Raw genomic sequence first — 19094 nt, 5'->3', positions numbered from 1 at the left:
TGGATTGGGACTAGTGAAAAAATGAAGGCAGCCAACACCTGAGACATTTTAGTTCCCAGCTACAGTTTACCAACCAGTGCTCCTCCATGAATTTCAGTGTTTGTGCTGGCTCCTACACAAGCTGTGTCAGTATGAATTAGGGTCCTACAGCAGCAGCAGCAATGCTTGATGAGTTACTCCCTTAGTTAGTAGCCATACAGCTATCTCTGAAATTATTGGTGCCATGAATTAGGATTAATTACATCAACAGAAGGATGTACCGATAATTTCCTTAGGTGTGCAGGTTAATTAAACCCAGTTTATGCACTCTAGCAATATATTTCAGTAAAACTAAAACATGCATTGTTGTGCATTTGAAATGAATCACTTCTTAAAGAGCTGCTGTTTTCACATCTGCGCAAGAATGTTGCTTATCAATAATTTAAGCAAATAATTTTAAAATAACGTTTTTGAACTCTTTAATTTTTCAGATACACAGCTACATATACACCCAGCAGAAAGGCTGTAGACTGCATGCATTATGGGATCTTTAGGATTATTTTTCTAACATTGAATAAGATGGTTATAGTCTTGTGTATCAGTGAATTAAAATGTAATTGCATGTTATAGTTCCTCACTATAGCCATTTGTAATTTTTAGGGAACACAAAAGGCTGATTGAAACTAGTATAGAAAGATGCTCTTTTAGTTATTAAGAGTTACTGTTTGTACATCTACACAGCCTAAATAGCAAACAGTTTTGATGAGAAATACTCCCAACAGTTTTCCAGAGAAATAAACCTCCTTTGTCTCCTTAGCACCCATTGATTTTTCCTTCAATTGTACATTAACAATGCTGATAGAACGTATGCAGTTGGCATCTACATTTAACAGGAGAAAAGTGTTAAAATAAAAAGCTTTGCTTTATAATATTTACGCATTGTCGTACAATAGTGCTATATTTGAAGCTGTGATAACTGAAGGGAGGACAAAATACTGAAAGGGGGGGGAGGAATCAGAGAAAGAACAAACGATGCAAAAAGAAAATGACACTGAGGTCTTGGTTTAATACATATGTATTCCAGGTTGATGGTTGATTTCATTAGCAAATCTCATTGTTATGCAATGTCTGTTCTTCTGCAGCAAAATGAATATTGTATTCTCACAGGCTGCGTGTCTATTTTCTGTTGATGGATAAATGAAAGGATATATATTTACTGCTTTTCACAGTCTTTTATGTATTTTACAGGAGAAAAAAACACAAAGCTTCTGAGTCAGTATCCCCCCCTTTTTTTGTCCTTAAAGCTTTTAAGAGCTGTATATTAATGAATATTTTAATACACAGTATCCAGTACAAATTAACTAGCATTACAGGGGAGATAGCGTGAATTCAGTTCTTTTTTATGTACTGTGGGGGCAAATTTAGGCTAGAAGCCTTCTGAAAGCTGTCAGTCTGAGCAAACAGAGGTTTATTAATCTATATAATAGCAAATATTCCGATATGATCTTTTTTCTATCATCTTTCTGTAAAGCTGATATAGAAATTTAATTTCCTTATATCTAGTAAAATAACAACAACAAAAAAATGCCCACATTTATAACTACAAATCTGAATGCTCCTTTTGGGTCTAGTAATAATGCAAGCAGTGAAAGTAGGGAGTGGGAATTTTAGAAGCGTGTGCTAAATTGTTTATCCTGCCATGTCTTGATTCTGAAGCGCGAAAGAAGGCAGAAGCATAGGCAGCTGGACTTGAGAAATGATGTGGCGTATTTCTTATGCTCCCTGAGCTCCCAGTTCAGATCCAACTCTGAAGATTTGTGATAGGGATACAGGACAAAACCCATTGAGGACTGCCTTGTTACCACTAGGCTTATTTTCTTACATTTATATCCTGCATTTCCTCTGTCATGGAACCCAACCCTTCCTCTGAGCATAGGCACCTCCGAGCCCATTGTTTAGGTGCAAATATTGCATTCTTGTACTTACAGTGACGTGGGGTAAATCAATGCTTTTTTATTGGGTAACTAATTTTTTAAAAATGCAAAATGTCCAATTTTCTGTAGCCTGTTACAAAAGATTCGCTGATTTGTTGTGGGTGTTATTTGGCAGCTGCAGTGGCTGAGATTTCATGCAGTGGCTGAGAATATGGGATTCATATGCAGTGGATCACTGTTGAATGCAGTGCCGCCACAAATGTCCAGCTGCCTCAGGGATGGTCTGAGGGCATATGATGCAGCTTGCTGAAGCTAAGTAGGTCTGAATCTGGTCACTGCATGAATAGGAGACTTCCTGGAAGCATCATGTGCACTGCCTTGAATTACATGATGGAAGGAAAACAGGATATAAATGTACTAAAGTAGTAGTAGCAGCAGCAACAACACCACCCTAAGTAATAACATGACAGCTACCACCTGGAGTAATTTAAAGTGCCTTCCACATGGTGGCACTAAAGCTGAAAGTTGCTATTGTTTTTTCAGGTTCCTTCTTCTTGAGAATACATTAAAGGTCAATATAAGACATATCAAATAATTAGCATTTAGTTAAAATTGAATTAATTGTTCATAGCAATCAGTCATAATACCAGAATGCAGAAGCAGAGCAATAATACTAAGCAACAACCAGCTTAATAGAAGTTTCCATAGATTGCAGGAAAAATAAAATTCTTTTAAAAAAATATTTATTTATGATTTTCATTATTACAATTTCCACATTCACATTCAAATATACCTTTCAACCATTAGTACTATCCCTCATAATAATACATTTGATGTCTTCCCTTCTTCTCCTTCCCTGGTACTTCTAATTTTCCCACCACCCCTGCATATTCTTATATATCCATTTAATTCAATTTCTCCCCTTATTCTCCCTTTATTTACATTGTTGAATTTATCTCAATCCTGCTAATGTTTTCACTTGCTTACAGTTATTTTCCAAATACTCCACAAATATTCCCACTCCTCTTTATATACTCCATCTTCTTGCTTTCTTATTTTATTTGTTAGATCTGCTAGTTCTGCATATTCTATCATTTTAAGTTGCCAATCCTTCTTATTGGGGACCTCACTCACTCGCCATTTTGGGGCTAGCAAAATCCGAGCTGCTGTAGTTGCATACATGAATAATTCCCCCCCCCCCCCCGACATCTGGGTACTTCTGACTGCACCATTCCTGAAAGGATTGCCTCTGTTTCTTTGGGAATAAATCATCATAATTCAATACTGGCAATTCCCTATTTACATGGGGGTTGCATTCTGAGGCACCGTGTGCATCAGCCTGCCCCATTTGGCCCGTTCTCCCCCACCCTCTTCTGGTACCGAAAACGGCAAATGTGTCAGTGGTTGTGCATGTTCTGAACGCACACAAATGGCAAAAAAAGCTTCTGTATATTCCATATGAGAATAAAAATACAATGATACCTCTGGATACGAACGGGATCCGTTCCGGAGCCCCGTTCGCATCCTGAAGTAAGCATAAGCACCTGTTCGTGCACGGGTCACGTTTCGCCGCTTCCGTGCATGCGCGTGACATCATATTGAGCGTCCGCGCATGCGCGAGTGGCAAAACCCGGAAGTAATGCGCTCTGTTACTTCTGGGTCGCCGTGGAGCCCAACCCCAAAATATTCATCCTGAAGCTACTTCAACCCGAGGTATGACTGTACTTTTAAGTCAAGGCTGGTGTCAGGGGTTAGCCTAATCAGCACCTGCCAAGGCCTACCATCTGGCAGAGACTGAGCCACTGACCTGAGATGCTAGACCAGCAGGAAAGTAAACAGATTATAATGGAGATGTGTTCTACTGCCTCTTCTAGGCACCTTCCCATTGAGAAATGGGAGATCATCCCCAAGTGATGGTCCATTTCCTGGTGGGATGAGTGTTGGATGAGCGCTCACTTTGGCCTGTCAGTTCCTTGTAGTATGCAGAGTCATATTCCGCTGCCATTAACCTTGCTTCCATGAGGAGATAGATAATTGCCTCAGAGACCCCTGTGATCTGACAGGAGCCTCTAGAGCAGCCTTGCCCAACCTGGTGCCCTCCAGGTGTTTTTGGACTCCCAACATCCGTCAGCCCTAGCCATCAGGGAGCAGTGGTCAGGGAGTTGGCCAAGGGAGTTGTAGTCTCAACAACACCTGTAGGGAACGAGGTTGGGGAAGGTTGCATATCACTTTTAAAGATCCCCAGAAGGAATGCAGCAGCAACTCCCTCATGTTCCAAGATAACCTGGCAGAGTTACTTCTCTGTGCCCTTCAGCCCCCCACCCTCATGTTTGCCATTGCCCAGGCTTTTCTTCAGCCAGATCTTGATGGCACTAAGTTCCGGTACCTCTCAGTTGGGCGTCATTGCCATTATAAGAGAACAGGGGAGACGTTCATGGTGAGTTCCGGCACCTCTTTTTCTTGGAAAATATCACTGACCTTTGCCTCCTACACCTGGGAAACCTGGTGTTGAGCTAGCAGATGGGGATCAGGGAGCCCTGGTGTAGGAGATGTGACTACAGATTGGCTTAGAAAACGATAATTTGTTTCATTAAAGAATAATAACTTGGCTCATCACTGCGCCAATCTGATGTGAGCAGGAGGAGAGGAAGAATATGCCCACCCCTAATAATAGCAGCTGTATTGCACACATACAAAAATCTATAATGTCTGCCCAGACTTGGATTACTAAGCTGTTATGCCCAAGTGTCTTTAACGCCAACACAAGCATATTTTGTTGGGCTTGCAGGGACTTGATGACTTATGATGCCTATGTGAGTCATTGTGGCCAAAGACGTATATTGTACCAACAACATCCTGAGTTAGTTGTGCTTATTCATCGTCATAGGTCACGTCACAAGGCCAGCACAATGATATTAGAGTCTGTGGCATTGCTCTGGTGCAGCAGTCCTTGTGCCTAAGCCTACATATTTACAGCATTTGATAGTACTGTGTCTCAGTGGGTGCATACCATGTCATGTGCACAGGTTTTGGTGTAAATGCATACAGATGTGTCTCTTTGGAAGCAGCACCTCCATAGAAACTGGCTTTTCAGGTTATTTCCCCTGAAAATGAGTTAGCTGTTGCTTCATCAAGCATGGGCATTACCTCCCCGCCCACAGGGCACCTCTCATGTGCGTTCCCTATAAACACCACCTCCTCCTTGTTTCATGCTTGTTCCTTCTTCTGGCCGGAAATTTAATTTCATTGTGATGTTTTATTATTATTTAGTTTTAATTATGGCATGCTTAAAAGCCCACACAATTTGTGGCAGTATCCTCTTAATGTTTCAAAATAGCCATTGGTGTGCACTGAATAACATGGATGCATTCTTAACACATTATGGTGGGAGACTGATGCCACTGTAGAGTCTTAACGTGAGGTTCTGCTTTATGATAGGTTGCTTTGAAACTTCAGTCTCTGAAACTGACTGGAATGAATCATATTAACAATGAAGGATACAATTCTAATTTGCTTTGCTAGCCCAACAACGTATAAGTAAATCTACTGCAGGCAAACAGGAGGGTGCAGTGTGGCTTCCAGGAGAGGATGGAGTTCTTGTGAGAATGAACTCGTCATTGTCCCTTGAATAAAAACACTGATAGGAGGTGAATAATTTTGCAAATAATTTGGCTGTGCAGTTATGCATCACAAAAAGCACTCATTAGGTAAGGGCTCTTCACCATGGAAATAGAAGCAAAGTTGGTAGTAAACATTAGTCCTGATGTGTACAGATCAGTCTAAGTCCAGTCCAGTCCATTTTAATTTTCCATGTGTTCCTTCCTAAGTCTGTCCTGCCCCATTTTTCTATTAATCTGAAAATGTTTGTTAAATCCTTAACCCCCCCAAACCTATTTAAATACATACCTTATCATTAAATATATTATTATTTATCTCAATGTATTGAGCTCTGAATATATATAATTCATTCTGATTCATGTAATAGCCCAGAAGGTGTGATCAGTTTACTGCAAAATGTGAAAATTCTCCCCCAACCTTAATCACAACCTTACTGTGCTAACAGAACTGGGTAGGTGTAGGAATTAGCATTGTAAGAATGTGGCAGCTGTACATCTGGAACAGTGTTTTCTTTGTGGCAGCTCCTCCCTCAGCTGTGGAACCTCGTCCCTGGAGATGTGTGGTTGAAATTCCCCCGCACCCCTGGCTTTCAATTTTTACACATCCATTATAGATTATTATTATTATTATTATTATTATTATTATTATTATTATTATTTGTTTGCCCGGGCTTTGGGGATATATGTTTCCATTGGGTTCCAGCTGTGCTAATATTTATGTCATGTGCCACCAGATTTTTTTGTACCTGTGGGCACATTTACAAACTGGGTGAACTGTTGTGGGCTTCACATGCATGCATACAAACCACAACCAAGCACACATCCCCACAACCTGTTCTGTTGACTACTGGACAGTACAGTCATACCTCGGGTTGAAGTAGCTTCAGGGTGAATATTTTCGGGTTGCGCTCTGCAGCAAACCGGAAGTAACGGAGCGTGTTACTTATGGGTTTCGCCACTCGCGCATGCGCAGACGCTCAAAATGACGTCACACACATGCGCGGAAGCGGCAAAACGCGACCTGCAGTCACGTCTTACATTTACTTCAGGATGCGAATGGGGCTCCGGAACGGATCCTGTTCGTATCCAAAGGTACCACTGTATTTTTATTCTCATATGGAATATTGTTTCAAGCTCCTATACAACTCCCCATTTGTGTGCGTTCAGCGCATGCACAACCACTGCCGTACCATTGTATTAGAGAAAGTTTCTTTCATGCCTAATATCATCAGGGAGATTTCATCAATGAAACCTTCTGTGGGTGCATGTGTGTCCATGGGCACCACACTGGCAACCCCTGTGCCATGCCATTGCTTTCAGTTATGCAATTTTAAGTATTTTAATTTTTTGTGTGTAAAACAGTCCACCCTGGGATGCTTCAGAAGGGCAGCTGATACATAAATATAATAAAACAGGTTGAATCCTGGAACAAGGAGCTCCAAAGAGATGCTCTGTACTCCCAAGTCATGTTTTATGGAGGAACTGATTCATAATGAGTCCCTGCCCATCTCTATAAGATACATACAGGTATCTTGCTGTTCTTGCCCCACCTTTGGAAGTTCTTTCTTTCAAAGGATGGCAGTTTTTGTCACGAGTCCCATAGGGGTGCCATGGAAGAGATGGTCAGATTCCAAGGAAGAATGGGAGCACCTCAGGGAGTGGGATCTGGGTAACCCTGGAGAGGATCCTAGTGGGATGGGGGAGGTGACCGGGGAACCCCTTGATGTGGCTGAGGGAGGGGGCCGTAGAAAGCTAAAATCCAGGGGAGGAAACCAAACAGTTTGGAAGAAGAGTGTTCAGACCTTGTGACATTAGACACCTCCCTAGTGCCTCCCCAGACACCTCCCCAGTTCCTTTAAAGAGAGGTGCCAGAACTCACCCTGGTTCTCTTATCATGGCAATGGCCCCCACCTGAGAGGTGCAGGAACTGAGTTCTGGTGAGTTCTGGCTGGAAGAAAAAGCCCAACACCTCCTGCTGTAGTCCACCCCTGGCACCCCTTCCTGTCAGTAAGGAGCCCCATCCTTTGGGAGATGTGACTAAATCAGAAAGTGAACCAGTGTCAACACCACCTCTGAGGACACAAAGACCCCAGAGCTGGTGCAAACCAACCTTTCAGACTCAAATCACTTGAAGGAGTACCCACTTGCTTGCCCAGTGCCGGGAGACTGGCTGCTTGCCACATTAAGAGTTCTGTCTGCCCTGTTCTTCAACATCTTCATCAACGTCTTAGCTTGCATTTAGCCATGTATCATACCTCTTACGCATCTGCTGCACCTTGTAACCTGTGTCTTGCCTATATACTGATTTGATTTATGCATTAAAGACGTTGATAGAAACCACACTGGGAGTTCCCTTCATCCAACAGTGAGGGCCAGGATGAAGATGAATGTTTATCAGTACATTCATCTGTAATTTGTAATTTTTCCTACTACAACTCTGTATATTCTGGCTGTATTTTATTAGTTTTAGATGTTTTCTATGTTATTTAAGAGGGACGCGGGTGGCGCTGTGGGTTAAACCACAGAGCCTAGGACTTGCCGAACAAAAGGTCAGCGGTTTGAATCCCCGCGACGGGGTGAGCTCCCGTTGTTCGGTCCCTGCTCCTGCCAGTTCGAAAGCACGTCAAAGTGCAAGTAGATAAATAGGTACCGCTCCGGCAGGAAGGTAAACGGTGTTTCCCTGCGCTGCTTTGGTTCACCAGAAGCAGCTTAGTCATGCTGGCCACATGACCCTGAAGCTGTACACCAGCTCCCTCGGCTAATAAAGCAAGATGAGCGCTGCAACCCCAGAGTCGGTCACGACTGGACCTAATGATCAGGGGTCCCTTTACCTTTACCTTATGTTATTTAAACTGTATTCTTATCGCTGAAGTGTTCGTCACCCAGGGCTGATTTAGAAGGAAGGGTAGGATATCAATGTAAAACACAAATAAATACACACACCCCACATACACAAAGAAACATATTTTGCATATAAGCAACATATGTGATATTCAACTTTGATCACACTCAGAGTAGGTCCATTGAAATCAACGGATATTGATTTCAATAGGTTGAATCTAAGTATGACTTATCACTTCAATAAACCAATCCTGCCCTGCTCAAATATTCAACTTATTGAAATATTTGAAGGAGATATGGAACAACATATAATAACATATTTAAATTTTAGGGCTCTTATTTTTCTGGCTTTTTCCATGGACGTTCCTGCGGGGGGGGGGGGGCACATAATAAACCCATGATCTCAGAATGTTGTGACGCCAATATGGTTTGCATTTACCTGTCTCCACCATGATAAGTGATGTTGGTGAAGATTGTACAATGCAGTGGTGATGATATTACACAAGTCAGTGTCAACTGGGCTGCCGGTTAAGATGCATGCTAGTTGTACAGCTCTTCCCATAGAGCAATCTGGTGCTTAGTGCTTGTGCTTAAAGGCTATACTGAAGACGGTGTAAGACTGCTTGCTTCAGTACCGCTTAAACACTTTTTAATGAATCCAGTGCAGAAGTTAACATTTAGTACAGTGGTACCTCGGGTTAAGTACTTAATTTGTTCCGGAGGTCCGTTCTTAACCTGAAACTGTTCTTAACCTGAAGCACCACTTTAGCTAATGGGGCCTCCTGCTGCTGCCGCGCTGCCAGAGCCCGATTTCTGTTCTTATCCTGAAGCAAAGTTCTTAACCTGAAGCACTATTTCTGGGTTAGCAGAGTCTGTAACCTGAGGCGTATGTAACCCAAGGTACCACTGTACTGTCCTCTGTGTTTGCTTGGGAAATCTGACGTTTTTATCCGATGCACTTTTTAGTTGTAATAGTAGTCAACTCCCCTTTCAACTGCCAGTGACACCTTTGAAAAGTTCCAGTCAGTGAGACCTGTGACTCTTTGTCTCTGCATGATCTTGAAACTGATTGGTTTATTACATTAGGTCATCTGGACAGGCACCTCTGATATGGGTTGCCGTGCGCATTTGCTTTCTACCTGTGGTGCTACATTTGGGACAGTTTATTAGCAACTTGCAATGCTTTTGTTGTAATGTGGGTGAGTACCCTACCTTGGCACTGAAGACTGGAAGCACTTCAGCTCTGTGGTTTTACATTTTTCTATATATTCATTTTCATGTTGGTACCATGAATGGTACCAGGATGTTTACCTCATTTGATTATACAGTGGTACCTCGGGTTACATACGCTTCAGGTTACAGACTCCACTAACCCAGAAATATTACCTCGGGTTAAGAACTTTGCTTCAGGATGAGAACAGAAATCGCGCAGCGGCAGCAGGAGGCCCCATTAGCTAAAGTGGTGCTTCAGGTTAAGAACAGTTTCAGGTTAAGAACGGACCTCTGGAACTAATTAGGTACGTAATCAGAGGTACCACTGTACATCCTATGCGCTCATGGATCCGATTCTGCAGAAAGATTCATGTCCCACATATATGATCTTTCACATGGTGTTTACATTTGTACATAGGCTTTCTGAAGAAAGACATATTTGTGGATCTTTCTGTCGTAAAATGGATACAGCTTCCTTGTTCTCTGAGAAGTTGGCAGTCTCTCTCCCCCCCCCTTTTTTTTTTTGTTCCTGGTACACATTTAAGCATTATTTAAATTTTAAAAGACTTTATTATTGTAGCGGGGGGGGGGGAGCTTCTATCCATTTTTCAAAGAGAGAGAGAAATATTTGATTGTAGTTTTGCTTTGTTTTAATTGTTTCAGGCAGGGTGTCGCCACAGTTCAGGCAGAACAATTTCTACCTTATATTTTGCAAGGCACATACTTCACCTGGGCTGGTTTTGGTCACATGAGCTTGGATGTTTACTGGTGATCTTAAGTGCTCCACCTGCCTTTCAGTTTGTTTACCAGGAAATCAAGATGTGTAAACTGCAGGAAGTACTATTTGACCCTCTCCGGCAGTATCTCATTACAATAATTGCTAATCTCTGAATAAGACAGCCATGTTTTGTGAGTAACACAGGGAGAGAGAGGTTGTGTTAGAGAGATTTTAGGTATTTCCAGAAATAGAGCGTTGTAAATGCTTTCCTTCGGATTATGCTTCCTTTGCAGCTCTTGATAATAGACATCTGCTGACCTCTGGGGTCAGTAAAACTGGGATACAATAGTATGTGTTCTTCCATTCCTCTGAACTGAAAAAAAGAAATATCACGGCTTGTTGTTTTGGAGTGCTGTCACTGTTCTGTATCGAAAGGATAATGGCTACTTCCTGATTAAACCACTATCCACAGTAAGCTGTTCTTATTACATCTCTGTTCGCCTGCGAAGGGAAGAGTGCTCAGTGTTTTTCTTTTTTAAAAAATTAACCGGGGAATTGTCAGTTGAAAATGTTTATGGGATGTGGGTTAAAAGCTTTCATTTTACAGCAGCTTTCTCCTGATTGTTTTCTTCTTCTTAAAGTAAGGAAATTGTTTAACCTCTGCAATACTTAGGAGCTGAAAAAAATATTTTAATACAAGCATGTCTGAATTTGTCTTTGTGTTGTAATGTTTAAAATCCATCTACCTGCCTTTCACAACTTGTGTGCTAATGATACTTGCATTTGAGGTATAAAAAAAAGAAATACCGGATATTGTTAGGAAGAGTCAATGGAAAATACTTGCCATGTTATTTGAGCTGAAAAAGACATGGCATTTTAGGCAGTAGGTTATATTTTCATCTGTGGAATGTTTTTTATGCATCTGTTAGAATTCTAAAGCATGATCCTTTTTTGGGGATTTTGCATGTAAGTGGTTGTTACACTGATTTCCATGTAGCTTACATGGTACTGTGCCAATATACATTTGGAAAAGTAGGGTGGCAGGTATATACAACTTTGCTTTGGTCACCTGTATGTCATACTGCCTTTTGAATATCCAAATACATCCAGCCAAAAGTTAAGCCGCATCATCACATTAATTTCAGTAAGAGATAATTGATAGTGCTATTCTCTTACTGACATCAACAGGACTTAAACATGCTTAATTTTCATTCAGTTTGTAACCATAATTCACACATTCCTTTGAATAGCAAAAAAACACACAAAAAAACCCAAAACCAACAAAAGCTTCGACATTGAGGGGCAAATGTTAGCTGATTTATATTATTTCAAAGCCAAACAGAAGTTCATAGGAGAAATATTACATAGTGCTACATGGAAGAATATTTGCCATTGATGCCACTGGGTGCATGCCAAATTAAAATGAACAACTTTTAAAAAATCAGTCAAGCAACCTTTGGTCACTGTGGCCATAGGATAGAGCAGATCTCCTTATCCTAAGGCGATATGAAAGGTCTGCTATTGGAATGGGAAAGCCAACTGTATAGGTCTTCTTCCCATCACTGCAGAAAGTCTGCTTATCTTCAAAGGTTCAGTGATGTTGCTGCCTCACCCGGTGTAATCCAATGTGGGACAATTGCCTGTGGGGGATTTCCTGGCCAGCAGGAAGCCAAGCGGTCTTCCACACAAGACAGGAAGTTGGATACAAGCCTGCCTGCAAATTGGCCAATTGCAGTCTAGCTGTGAGGGAAGCTCATCCTGTAGGATGCGTTCAACTTAACCGGCATGCTTCACTTGGGTCTGCTCTGCAGGTGTATAAGACTGCTTGCCTCTTCCTCTGCAGGCAGTTCCTATTTAGATTTCCCACCTATCCTCATGTTATTGGCAATCTGTACTGTGTTTGAATTTGCTATGGACATTGTTGGTCACCGTATTCAGGGCTGGGCAGAATTTTTTGCATCTGACCAATTGGCTATGGCTGTTGGTTTTGCCTACCTCATAGCAATTGTCACAACTCTTGGCGGTTTAGGCATTGGGTAAGCCTTAGTGTTGGTTGGGAGGTTGTAGCCTCTGCCTTCCGTCCAAAGTTAAGAGGCATCCTATTAAAGGCATTTGGGAGGAGTTGCTTCTGTCTAGATGCCCAGGCGGGAGCTAGGAACATAACATACTTTCAGCAGCAGGGCTGGATGTCAATGATTGTATCCAATGCCTATGTCAAACCTCTTGCATCTGTAGTCGCCAAAGTTGTGGCATGATTCTGTCTTGTCTGGTTCTTTCCATAAAGTTGGGGTGGCAGGGGGTTGTGGCACCTGGCAGGCAATGTCCATGGTCTTGGGACTATTCCACACTGTACGTTTAAAGACATATTCCACACACATTTAAAGCACGTGACTTCTCCAAAGAGTCCTGAAATTATAGTTTGTTAATGGTGTTGAAAATGGTGGCTCTGTGAAGGGGAAACTACAGATCCCAGGATTCTTTGGGGGAGGTCATGCACTTTAAATAGGTGCTGGATATGCTTTGAATGCACAAGGGAGGAATTCTGTGTCGCGCTCTTCTGATTGTTCCACCAACACAAGCATTTCTGCTTGCCAGACAGAACAGTCCCCCTCTCTTGCTGCTGTGTGTTGTTCTGGGGGTTATCTGAACCACCCAGAACAGATTGTGGGGAGGCAGGGGGCATGCAGGGGATGGAGAAAGGGAAAGCCCCATTGTGTTGGGGGAGCCCTTGCAATGGCTTCCACTTGTGTGCCAGGTTAGTTAAATCGAGCCCGTAGTATAGTCCTGCCCTTAGTCTCACTGGCAGATGAGGATATGTGAAGCGGGTGGATTGAGGGAAGGCTGGGATCCAAAGGTGCTGTAGGCTTCTCAGTGTTCTGTCATGTCCTCAGATTTGTTCCTAATTTTGGGGTGGGATTAGGTAAAGCACAAAGAAAAACCCCATAAGAGGACACAGGGACATAAGAGTCATGCTCTGCCCTCACTCCTACCTTGCTGGTGAAAGGAAGTCTGGCAGTGTGATGGATGTGGCAGTTGATCCTCTGGCTCCAGTATAAGACCGTAGTGCTATCCGCACATACTTCATTGGCGAATAAGCCCCATTCAACTTAGCAGGGCAAACGTTTAAGTAAGTAAGTGTGTGGATCAGGCAGTAAGTTCTATTAGACTGTCAGATCAGGTGGAAACGAATTTTGAAAGTAAGTGATGGCATAAGAATAAAGGCACACTGAGCATACTTGATTTGATTATTGGATTGAAAGCAATGATTGAAAAGCTAATTTTAAAAAGCTGCTAAGTAGAGCTGTTGCCAAAGATCATAATTATCTGGCTTGGAAAATGAATTTGTCCCGCTCAGAATGTAAAGTAAGATTCCGAACATGTGTGGTTCATGCTCAAACATGCTTTCTAGGTAAACATGCAAAAGTTATGTTGACTTGCTCATCTTGATTGTGGTGAACTGTGTGACCAAACCAGCTAACCAAGGGACTTTTGTGTGAGGATATGTCTTCGGAGTTTGATCAGTTGTTTTATGTGGTAGCTGTTTCTCATCCAGATCTTAGACCCTCTTGTTTTCACATATGTGCTTGTTTTTGGAAGGTTATAGAGAGTTCAGTTCCAAGCTATTCTCAACCAAGGCTGGTGCTAGGGACCACAGTGCATAGGAAACGACACAATAAATCATGTGCATGAAGCACCATCAACATACATGCACCAACATTACAAACTGGGAGAGAACTAAGCTTTCCCCATATATGCTCACTAAGAAATCTTGTGAATACCAAGCAGATACCTGAGTTCCTCTGAGCAGACTTTGCCAAGTGCAAGTACAAAAAAACTCAACTTGGTTTGATCCAGTGGTGTCCTGGTGTTCCATATTCATGGAAGAAGTCCTTTTGTTTATGCAAAGGTCTTTGATTCAGTGAAGGCTACTACTAGTAGAAGTGTGGGGCGGGGGAAGACGATTTTCTCCAATTCCTTGTCTTCCATGCAGTCCCACACAGTCCCTTCCATCCTATTCAAGAGTATCATCTAACCTTCTGGAGCAGAATATTTTTAGCATGCAGGAGAATAAGGAGGGAAGAAGAATTCAGTGGTGCCTCGGGTTAAGTACTTAATTCGTTCCGGAGGTCCGTTCTTAATCTGAAACTGTTCTTAACCTGAAGCACCATTTTAGCTAATGGGGCCTTCTGCTGCTGCCGCGCCGCCGGAGCCCGATTTCTGTTCTTATCCTGAAGCAAAGTTCTTAACCTGAAGCACTGTTTCTGGGTTAGCGGAGTGTGTAACCTGAAGCGTATGTAACCTGAAGCGTATGTAACCCGAGGTACCACTGTAGTACATGGTTCCATGGGTGGGCGCTGGGAGGACCTTGTTCTGCGGGACTAAATACACACAGTCCATTTAATTATTGTTGTTAGCTGTGAGCAATACAGTAGCTTTCATCCCTAAACATACATCCTAGTCCTGTCTATGTGCACTATTATCTAGTCAGTTGAAATCCTAAAAAAAATATGAAAGCAATATAGTATTGTTAATGGATTATAGTATTGTTATAGTATTGTTAATGGGCTCAAAGTGCAGGATGTCAAACATTATGCTTTGGAAATTAGATGTATGTTTGGTATTGCTTTTTTCTTCTCAGCTGAAGATTTGGCTACTTGCTTTATCTGTGTTGTATATATTTCAAGAACCGACTGCTATGCATGATTTCCATTGGTGGCTGTCTGCCAGTGGAATGGCCTTCGGCTGGCTCAGTGATACTTCTCCTCCCTCTCCTCCCCCTTGGAGTCCCCTGTGCACCCCCAAAATTTGATAGGATTATTGGAAAAACCCTTGAAGCCTATTTAGGGAGGATGTAAGGGACAGAAAAGAAGGAGATTTCTCATTGGTTGGATGTCATGCTATGTTCCCCCTTATAATATTTTCCCTATAATATTAATATTTTCAATGTATTTGTCTTCTGGAATTCTAAGGGGTTTTTAATAAAGACTTAGGAGCACTGCAAAATTCTACATAGCAGAACAATTCAGCCTTTAGTAAAGTGGATGACTATTGCTTGTGTAAGATGGTTTATAATAAGCAATGTTTGAAGTAAATCAGGGATGGCCCTCCAGATGTTGTTGGACTACAGCTCAATCATTTCTGACCAAAGCATACAAAGTCTGGGACTAATGGGAGTTGGAGGCCAGTAATATCTGGAGGGCCAGAGGTTGTCTCCCTCTGAAGTAGGACGGCCATTCTCATAGTATGAAGAGAGGCAGATACCAATAGTCACCTCAGCTTCTCTTTCACTTCCTTCCACAATATCTTTATTGGGTTAAGTCTAAGAGCTTGGACTTAAATCCCCAGTATTGATTATTAGGGGTGTGGTAAGCTCAGGTTAAAATGGGTTAAAATGACATTCCATTCTTATTCTTTGAACTGCTTCTCCTTAAATTGAAGACAAGGTTGAACTTTGCCACAGAAACATTTTATAGATTTATCTTAAACTGTAGAGAGTTGGGCAGCTATCTTGTGGGTTCAGAATGGCATACTATGAAACAGGTTGTTTTGCTTATTTATTTATTTTTAAATCACTTAATTTGATTCCTAGGTGCTTGGTCAGGATCAACTAGTAGGTCATGGCAAACTAGCTTTTTTCTGGGACACCGACTTAAAAGAAGCCTGGTGAGTCACTGACAGAAAAAGGCAATTTGATGTGTAATTTCCAGGGCTTGGCATGGGACCACAAATAGAAACAGGGTTCCATAGAGATGGATCCCTCCCAGCAGTTTCACTGATTATGAAACATTTAAAGCTCTATTGTATAGATTTTGTACAATAAGGAAGAAGGACGAATAGTAACTGGAATTCGTTACTCGTCCCTGTCATGGTGAAGTGGAGATTAGAATGCCTAATGGATAAAGTGAAATGGATTGATTAATTTCATATTCACCACTGCTGAATATTAAATAATAAATGGTTCTTCAGAAAAGAATGGAATTTCCAGGGAACTGGAATAATCTTGACTGTTTAATCAGTCTGAATTCCTGCCACCCATCATAATATTCAGTTAGAAACACCATATTCAATGTTTTCATTTAGATAGTGAATTTGGATAGTATTTAGCATTGAAATCCCAAACTCCTCTCTACATAACAGTGTAACAACTCACTGGTCACATACAGTTTTCAAGTTTCGTAAGTTTTATTGAATATGATTAGAGGGAGGACAGACCCTTCGAGCCTTTTCCCCGCGAATACATATTGGCATGCATTATGTGTGTACAGACGTTTAACCTTTGTCCAATTTAATTTCTGACATACAGTTCATGTTGATTGTTATGTTTGGAGGGAGGTTCTTTACACAATTTATGTTTCTGGCAATATTTGAGGCAGCAGCAGATTGCTGGGCCTTTATAGCCTGTACCAGCAAACAAATATGTATGCAGTCCTTCCTACTTCTGTGCATCTTTTAGTTCCTTGAACATGTTAATTACAGGTTTTTCCCCTGTGTTTGGATTTTATCCTGGCCCGGCCCTAGTCACCACTATAGTTTATAACATGGGATTTGCTTAACTCCTGGAGGATGAAAAGACCAATGACTGTACTTGTTAAAACAACATCAATATTTTGCATGAGGAAAAACAAGCCAAACACAGAATGCCAACCTACCCATTGCCTAGGTTTGCTGTGACAATGGCAAAGCTACGTGAAGAATACTTCAACCCCCTTGTTTTGAATGCAGGAAACTCAACTTCGTAGAAGAAGGAAAAAGATGTTAGCACATCATTGTTTGTTGGGACATTTCACAATTTAAATTACAGTTAGACAGATGTAGACCACAGTTGTTCAGTCTGCTGACTCCGGAGACGTTCCAGTGAAGTTACCGTGGCTACTTCAGAGTAAGTGGTTTTGAGGCTGAAGCCTGGCACTGTGTTTACATATTCATTCATTGTGCCTTAATTTAAAAACTGCATTGCTTCGTGAGAATAGAAATGCTGTTTTAATTTTTAGTGGAGCTTTGTGCCACGCAAACAAACCCTGCAAAATATTTCTATGCTGCTTGTGTTGTTCTTCAGAGTTCTAAAACTGACTCAAGCTTATTCAAGCTGAAGTGTGAAAATACCGGTACCTATTTTCAGTTTGCTCTACCAGCAACCAAAGCAGTGCAAACCAAAGGTAATAAATAATTCTTAATGGTTGAGATACAGATCTCAAAGCTCTATGGTTATTTCTTATGGATTGGGCGTAGATTAAGTTCCAAACATGAGTAGGATTTTCTTTCTTTTTAAAAGTAATCTAAGGTTGCAATTCTTTAACACGTGGCACTAACTCCTATCCAACTCATTGGAGCTTAATTCTGAGTAGACATGCATAGGATCACACTGTAAGCATATTCTTTTTCCTGGAATTCCTCTTTGCCTCTGGTAGTTGCATGTTGCTTGAAGCTAAAGTGTCAAGAAACCATGAGGTTTTGGAGACTAAATTGGCCTACAGTGTGATCAGGGACAAACTGTAGGACAGATATAGGCCAGGTTTGCTGAAAAGCAGCAATGGCAGAGAGAACAGGTGAAAGTCAACTCCATGGTCATTTGCCAGTGCAGGGCCAAAAGGCCTTGTTGAAGCAGCTGGAAAATTAGTTTTGCTTTGTAAATGCGCCCTGGTAGCTATGCAAAAGAAAAGGAAAAGATGTTATCTCAGCTATTGATTCAGCAACATTTAGTTACAGATAGCCTGCATGAATTTACTAACTTCAAATAGCAATGTCCTGTTTCCCGCCGTCCCCCTCTCTCCAGTCCTGTAAGCTGTTTCCCAAATACCGGAATGCAAGTTGTTTCCTAAAGAAAGTCAACCCTGTCAGTGGCTTTAGTTTAGTGGCATGATTTGGGGATATACCGGTAATTGTATGAATATATGAGGTTATTGTTGGTCTGTCTGTCCTAGGACACTCTTTATTTCAGCTGCCAGCAATTCTGCAAGGCCTCTGCTGCCAGAGATTTTTTTATTTTAAACTGAAGATGCTATAAATTAAATCTAGGACCTGTAAGCCCTCCCAAGGAGGGGTATGAATGTATGGTTCCTGGTTTAGTTTCTATTACCAAGCATAGCTAGTAAAAAAGTGACATGTTGCAGTGTGGAAAACCTCAAAGTAAAAAGGAGACTAAGAATGGGCATCTAGACGTGCACATCAGTGCATCCATTTTTATTTACGTCAAAAGGTTACACTAAAACTGGACTTGATAGTAGCAGGAAAATACTCTAATTTTAAAAGAGTGAAATGAAAATAACTTTTTGAAAATCCACTTTAAGCAAAATTCCATGCCGCTCTTTCAAAATCTGGCCAAAATCTACATAAGTACTGTATAAACTATTTTATTACAGTATTATTGTTTTAACCAACAAGGAAGGTAACTTCACACACACACACACACACACACACACACACACACACACACCTTGTCCAATACAGCTAGCTTCGGAACTATATACAAAATGTTTATCGTTTGTTCTCCTCCAGTTGTCAATAGATTCCGACACTGCAGTTAGAGTAAGCTTATTTTGTATGCTAGTGTTTGCATGCAGAATGTGATGTGTCTGTGGTTGTTTCTTATACTGAAATGCTGTTCACAAATGTCGATGCAAAATATCCACTGTTACTTATTTAAAACTTCTGGCCTGTATTTAACCATGAACCTGTTTATGCTGTTCCGGAATTTTCATCTTCTACCCATAACACATTTGTCAGCAATATTTTTCTGCTGCCCATAGAATATCCATTGTTTACGACAGGTCAAAAACATGGCCGACCTTCTAT

At 41.4% G+C, this 19094-nt stretch overlaps 1 protein-coding gene across 17 annotated transcripts in view; it reads left to right on the top strand.

Moving 5' to 3' along the window:
* BAZ2B (bromodomain adjacent to zinc finger domain 2B) overlaps window positions 1-19094 on the top strand; it is a 183636-nt gene that overhangs the window by 64754 nt on the left and 99788 nt on the right. For 4 of the 17 annotated variants that reach the window (XM_083702748.1, XM_083702761.1, XM_083702744.1 and 1 more), the window contains exon 3: window positions 15892-15965. The exons of 3 other annotated variants lie outside the window; for them this stretch is intronic. The gene's annotated coding sequence lies outside the window, so the exon portion shown is untranslated. Of the gene's footprint in view, window positions 1-10455; window positions 10773-15891; window positions 15966-17028; window positions 17182-19094 lie in introns of those variants that run through there. 10 more of the 17 variants (XM_083702749.1, XM_083702762.1, XM_083702745.1 and 7 more) reach the window with 7 other exon arrangements.

Source organism: Podarcis gaigeae (genome assembly GCF_964106915.1).
Source record: "Podarcis gaigeae genome assembly, chromosome: 1".
NCBI lineage: Eukaryota > Metazoa > Chordata > Lepidosauria > Squamata > Lacertidae > Podarcis > Podarcis gaigeae.
Note: the sequence above shows the minus strand (reverse complement) of the source record. Positions and strands in the feature narration are given on the sequence as shown.